This window comes from Procambarus clarkii, chromosome 19 (assembly GCF_040958095.1).
Source record: "Procambarus clarkii isolate CNS0578487 chromosome 19, FALCON_Pclarkii_2.0, whole genome shotgun sequence".
In the NCBI taxonomy this organism is placed as follows: domain Eukaryota; kingdom Metazoa; phylum Arthropoda; class Malacostraca; order Decapoda; family Cambaridae; genus Procambarus; species Procambarus clarkii.
Genome location: NC_091168.1, coordinates 32201544 through 32207683, shown reverse-complemented (window position 1 = coordinate 32207683; position 6140 = coordinate 32201544).

The window sequence follows — 6140 nt, the reverse complement described above, 5'->3', positions numbered from 1 at the left end:
GTTCTCCTGTGAGACTATGGAGGCTGTTGCCCAGTACGTTGTTGCTTGTACGCCTGTCTCTTTTGAGTCAGAAACGTAAGCCTCTCCTTCCTCCCGGCAGGCAAGAAGGTATCGCTCTCTTCCCCACCTTCTGATTTCGACTCTATCCCTGCATCCCCTCCCATTTCGGTAGTCGAGTCCCCCTGTCCAAGCTATGGAGGTTCCATTGGTCCTCGATTCTCTCTCGGTTGCTGCTCCTTGATGAAGTGTGCCCTCCTTTTTCTGTTCCCCCTCCCCCTAATTCCCTTGACCGCCCCTCTCCGATGCCTCCCCCTACTCCGAACTCTGACCATCTGCTTCTGGTCCACACTTCCGCCTCCTTGACTCCTTTGTCCTTGCTAGCTTTACCTAAGTCCCATAACCCCGATTTCACTGACCCTGATTATGATCTTCCTTAGTATACTTCCTTCTGATCTTCCTTATTATGCTGTGTTGTTCTTTGCCTTTATTTCTTCCTTGTACTCTGTTTCTGTTCTCTCAATTTTTGACAATGTCTATTCTTCAATGGAATATTCGTGGATTTTATGCCAACTTCCAAGAACTCCAAACATCTGATAACACAGTTTTCACCACTTTGTGTCTATTTCCGGGAGCCGATGCTTGGTGCCTGTCCTGGTCACTTTCGTGGGTACTCCTTTCTCTCCCGCCTCTCCCCCTCAGCTTTTGCTGGGGCCCATAACTCTACTGCTCTCTTGATTTGTACTGATATTACCTTTGTCCCCCTACTTTTTTTGTCACTTAATGTTCTGTGGCCTGTATCTTTTTGAGTAAATGGAATACTGTCTGTTCCATTTATCTCCCCCCTAATATCCCACTTTCTCTTTCTGACCTTAAGCACCTGTTGGACTCCTTACCAGAGCCTGTGCTCCTATTGGGTGATTTCAACCTGTTGGCAAAAGAGGGGTAATCCTCTGACAAACACCCGAGGCCGCCTTCTCGAACCGTTTGTCCTCTTTTCTTCCCTGTCTCTTCTGAATTCTGGTGAACCCACTGATGTGGACTCCCGCACTCGCACCCTCTCCTGTCTTGATCTTTCTCTCTGCTCGTCCTCTATTTATTTAGAGTTCACATGGCTGGTTCTTAATGACCTCCATAACAGTTACAATTTCCCCATACTGGTCACCTTTTCCTCATTTCACCCTCCCCTCTCTGCCCAGAGGTGGCAGTGAATCTATGGCTGACTGGAATCTATTCACCCTTCATGCTACTCTTTCAAACCTCTCCGCTCTGCCTCTCCCTCGAGTCTTCCTCCTTTTTCATGACACCATATTAGACGCTGCCCTCCGCTCTATTCCTTGCTCTACCTCCTGGGGCACACGGAAGTGTGTTCCCTGGTGGAATGCAGACTGTGCTCGGCTGTCTGCTGTGAGCTTGCAGCCTGGAAGAAACAGTGAAGCCGTCAGATTGCTGATTCTTTTATTTTGTTTTGGAAGGCGAGTGCGGTGGCCTGTAGGACCATCCGTATGGCTAAATGTGAGAGTTGAAAATCCTGTCTTCACCATTACGACCAATACTCCTCTGCCCCAGATCTGGAAAAAAATTCGCAAGTTAGCGGATAGATTTGTTCCAGATGTTTCGCCAGTCCTTCACCTTCGTGGTACTATTGTGGGTTCCCACCTTTTGACTGTTAGCTCCGGTTCTCATCTTCCTCCATCTTTCCTTATTCGTAAACCCCTTCTTGAATCTTGTACCTTAGATTATCACATTCATCTCCGGCTTCCTTATAACGATCCCGTCTCTCTCTCCAAACTTCAGTCTGCCCTGGCCCTCTGCGGTTCTACGGCAGCGGGCTCAGATGACATTCATTATGAGATGCTCTGCCATCTCCCTCCTTGTGTGTTTCAGTATTTACTGAATCTGTATAACCGTATCTGGAAGTCATCGCCAGTCCTGAAGAACCTCAGGGCAGTTGTTCTTCCTATTTAGAAACCAAAGTCTGTAGGGGACATCCCCTAAGGACTTCCGATCCATTGCCCTTAGGAGTTGAGTCTGCAAATTCTTTGAATGTACGGTCAATATCAGTCTGATGTGGTTTTTGGAACACTATCACCACCTCTCCCCTTCTCAATATGGCTTTCACAAGTGTCGCAGCACGACTGATGTCTTGGTGAACTTGGAGGTCTGTATTCGTATTGCTTTTGCTGCGAAGACCTCCATTGTTGCTGTCCTTTTTTTACCTGGAAAAGGTATAATGCATCACCTGGAGATACCATGTTCAGTTCCCAACTCCGTTCTTTTGGACTTCGTGATAATCTCCCTCTCTTCCTATAAACCTTCCTCTCTAGTCGTTCCTTTAGAATGAGGCTTGGTGCCACTCTGCCTCTTTTCCACAATAGGAAGGTGTACCCAAGGTAGTGTTCTGAGCACTATTCTTTTACATTTACAAGATCTTACATGTAGGGTATAATAATGGAGCTCACAACTACTGTATCATAACAATACTACTACCTTGCAGCAGATTGAAGAAGAACAAGACCATCGGAATACACCAGTCATTGAAAGTTGCACAACAAGTGGGAGCAGTAAAAGAAGCCAACCAAACCATAGGATTAGTCAAATGACCCTTTGACTTTATAAGGAAAAATAATTGATTATTTAACTGTACAAATATCTGGTGCCACCACATTTGGACTACTGTATCTAAGCATGGACACCTCGTCTTCAGGAGGACATATCTGCTTTGGAAAAATTTCAACAATTTTTTCCAACTTTGAAATTTCAAACATTTCAAATTTTGGAAAAAAATCATTCCAGAACCAAATCAACTCTCATACCAGGAAAGACTGAGGGCCACAGGACAAACCAGGCATGACAGGGCGGATCCCACTGAAACTTTGTCAAATTAGAACGGAACAAAATGGAGGCTACTCTTCTAGTCCACGGCCCAGATTCACGAAAGCACTTACGCCAGCACTTACGAACCTATATATCTTTTCTCAATCTTTGGCGGCTTTGTTTACAATTATTAAACAGTTAATGAGCACCGAAGCACCAGAAGGCTGTTTATAACAAAAACAACAGTTGATTGACAAGTTTTCATGCTTGTAAACTGTTTAATAAATGTAACCAAAGCCGTCAAAGATTGAGGAAAGATGTACACGTTCGTAAGTACTTGCGTAAGTGCTTTCGTGAATCTGGCCAACAGTAGATGCTTTTTCACCCATAGGGTTAAAAACCGTGAAACTGCCTACCTGCCGAAGCCATAATTTCAGAGACATTACTGCAGTTCAAAATCCAGTTGGAAAAAATTATCAAGAAAAATGAGGGGGGGGGGGGGGGGGTTGACTAGCCACTGGCTTCCTGTCCCCGTCGAGGCCACTAGATAAATGAAAAATTCAACTAAATTATTCCTCGCACTTGTATACCATTTATTCCTGCCACTAACACGCCTGTATATACTGGTACCTACAGGTTACCTTTAGACTACCTTGAGGTTACCTTTATGCTGCCTACAGATTACCTTGAGGCTACCTACAGGTTACCTTGAGGCTACCACCAAGTTACCTTGAGGCTGCCACCAGGTTACCTTGAGGCTACCTAGCGATTATCTTGAGGTTACCTTCAGGCTACCTACAGGTTACCTTTAGGCTACCTAGTGGTTACCTTGAGACTACCTAGAGGTTACCTTTAGGCTATCTAGTGGTTACCTTGAGACTAGAGGTTACCTTTAGGCTACCTAGTGGTTACCTTGAGACTACCTAGAGGTTACCTTGAGGCTACCTAGAGGTTACCTTGAGACTACCTACAGGTTACCTTGAGACTACCTACAGGTTACCTTGAGGCTACCTAGAGGTTACCTTGAGACTACCAAGTGGTTACCTTGAGGCTACCTAGAGGTTACCTTGAGGCTACCTAGAGGTTACCTTGAGGCTACCTAGAGGTTACCTTGAGGCTACCTAGTGGTTACCTTGAGGCTACCTAGAGGTTACCTTGAGACTACCTAGAGGTTACCTTGAGACTACCAAGTGGTTACCTTGAGGCTACCTAGAGGTTACCTTGAGGCTACCTAGTGGTTACCTTGAGGCTACCTACAGGTTACCTTTAGGCTACCTAGTGGTTACCTTGAGACTACCTAGAGGTTACCTTGAGACTACCTAGAGGTTACCTTTAGGCTACCTAGTGGTTACCTTGAGACTACCTACAGGTTACCTTGAGGCTACCTAGAGGTTACCTTGAGGCTGCCTACAGGTTACCTTTAGACTACCTAGAGGTTACCTTGAGGCTACCAAGTGGTTACCTTGAGGCTACCTAGAGGTTACCTTGAGGCTACCAAGTGGTTACCTTGAGGCTACCTAGAGGTTACCTTGAGGCTACCTAGAGGTTACCTTGAGGCTACCTAGAGGTTACCTTGAGGCTACCTAGTGGTTACCTTGAGGCTACCTAGAGGTTACCTTGAGGCTACCTAGTGGTTACCTTGAGGCTACCTAGAGGTTACCTTGAGGCTACCTAGTGGTTACCTTGAGGCTACCTAGAGGTTACCTTGAGGCTACCTAGTGGTTACCTTGAGGCTACCTAGAGGTTACCTTTAGACTACCTACAGGTTACCTTGAGGCTACCTAGAGGTTACCTTGAGGCTACCTAGTGGTTACCTTGAGGCTACCTAGAGGTTACCTTTAGACTACCTAGTGGTTACCTTGAGACTACCTAGAGGTTACCTTGAGGCTACCTATCTTGAGATTATCTTGAGATGATTTCGGGGCTTAACGTCCCCGCGGCCCGGTCCTCGACCAGGCCTCCTTTTTGTTACACCCCCCCCCCCAGGAAGCAGCCCGTAGCAGCTATCTAACTCCCAGGTACCTATTTATTGCTAGGTGAACAGGGGGCATCAGGGTGAAAGAAACTGCCCATTTGTCTCCGCCTCCACCGGGGATCGAACCCGGAATCTCAGGACTACGAATCCGAAGCGCTGTCCACTCAGCTGTCAGGAGGCCCCTAGAGGTTATCTTGAGGCTACCTAGAGGTTACCTACAGGTTACCTTGAGGCTACCTAGAGATTGCCTTGAGGCTGCCTACGGGTTACCTTGAGGCTACCTAGAGATTACCTTGAGGCTACCTAGAGGTTACCTTGAGGGTACCTAGAGGTTACCTTGACGTACGTATAGATAGCCTCAAATAACTATAGCCGTAGGTATTACCTAGCCTCAAAACCTTACATTTGTCAGCATTAAACAGCAACTGCCAGTCTTATGATCATTTCAAAACCCTAGTTAGATCAACTTGAAGTGATACTGAGTCTTCCGTGTTAATTTCCCTCCCGATTTTCGTATCATCGGCAAATTTGCAAACGTTGCTACTCAAACCTGAATCTAAATCATTTATATATATTATAAACAACAGAGGTCCCAGGACAGAGCCTTGAGGCACTCCACTAACAACATTATCCCAGTCTGACTTAACCCCATTTATACTAACTCTCTGTTTCCTTTGGTATAGCCATGCCCTAATCCAGCTTAATATAGCACCCCCAATACCATGAGCCTCTATTTTTTCAATCAGTCTTTCAAGTGGCACTGTATCAAAAGCTTTGCTAAACAAACATTACCGCTATCAACTGCCTCAAAAAAAAAATTGTAAAAAGTTGAGGCAGCTGAACGGCCATTTGTAAAACCATGTTGTGAATCATTTATTAATTTGATTAATTTATGTTTTTCAAGATGAAGACGAATGGTATTTGCAATTATCAATTTAAGTAACTTTCCCACAATAGACGTTAGGCTAATATTGATCGATAGTTTGACGCAAGTGATCTATCTCCTTTCTTAAAAAATTGGCACCACATTAGCAACCTTCCATGACTCTGGCACTCTGCCTGACTCTATTGATTTATTAAATTAAATCCTGGGCAGGACAGAAATGGTTGGGCATATTTCCTTTCGCCTAATGCCTTTGTTCACCTAGCAGAAAATAGTTTTTGTGGGGTTGAATCATGGGGTCGGTAATTTGACCTGGGGGGGGGGGGCGATAAAAGCCAAACGTGTATGAACACACTCTGGCTTCCTGTCCCCCAACACAATGAATTAAATTCAAATTAAAATACCGGAACCGGAAATGCTTGGGTGTCGTCCCATGCATGAGTGAGCACACCACAGTCAAGTGATACA